Source organism: Mastomys coucha, unplaced genomic scaffold (genome assembly GCF_008632895.1).
Source record: "Mastomys coucha isolate ucsf_1 unplaced genomic scaffold, UCSF_Mcou_1 pScaffold21, whole genome shotgun sequence".
NCBI classification, from domain to species: Eukaryota; Metazoa; Chordata; class Mammalia; order Rodentia; family Muridae; genus Mastomys; species Mastomys coucha.
The window spans coordinates 34855877-34856970 of record NW_022196904.1 but is presented as its reverse complement, the minus strand read 5'-3'; positions in this window follow the sequence as shown (position 1 = coordinate 34856970).

Genomic DNA, 1094 nt, shown 5'->3' with positions numbered 1-1094 from the left:
CAAGAGCTCCTCTACTGGCGATAGAGCCCTAGGACCTTCCCCAGTTCTTGTTGGGCTGGAATTTTGGCTAGCTTGCTCTTTGCACAATGTTTCATTCTCATGTCTGCTTGATTAGCCTGCACAAAGTGTCATAGGGAAACATAGTAATCTCTGGGTTTTTTCCTCCAGAGATATAACCAATTTTGGGCTAACAGTATAAATAACATGTCTATTCTGAGTATGCAAATTGTATCCTGACCAATACTCCTCAAATATTAAAGCATGCATAGAGCTTACACTGTGTCAGGGGTCATGTATAATTCAGAAATGACTTAAAGTACATGAGAGGATATACAGAGACTGGTTGCCAGCACTAAATCTATTTTCTACTATTTGTCTATTATCATCCACCCCCTACCCATCCATTTATCCATCTATCCACCCATCCATCATTTATCTATCTATCTATCTATCTATCTATCTATCTATCTATCTATCTATCTATCTATCTATTTGGTGTTGCTATGTATGTAGCCTTCACTAGCTGAGAACTTACAATTTAGCTCAGATTGGTCTTGAACTCAGGATTCTTCTGCCTCAGCCTTCTGAGTGCTGGGATTATAGACATGCACACCGCCATCCATAGTGTCATTGTTAGCTTCAGTTGTTACGTGACACTCCTGGGGAAATCTAAGGAATTCTCTCCATTATAACTGACCCGTGGGCATGTCTATGGAGCATTTTCTTAAGTGCTGATTATGTAGGAGGGCCTAGGCTATGGTGGGCAGTACTGTTTCTGAGTTGGTGGTCCTGAGCTATATAATAAAAGAAAGCTGAACAAGCCAGAGGGAGCAGGCCAGCAAGCAGCATCCCTATGTAGTCTCAGCAGCAGTTTCCTTCATATTCGTGCCCTGGTTTCCCTAAGTGATGGACTGTGACATGAAGTGCAAGGCAAACAAACCCTTTCCTCCCCCAAGTTGTTTTGATCAGTGTTTTAACACAGCAACATATAGAAACTAGGATATATAGAGTTACCCATTTTTATTCATTAAACTTATCCTTTGAAAATTTAAATTTGATTGCTCTCTCCTCCATCCTCTGTATATCCATGCCAT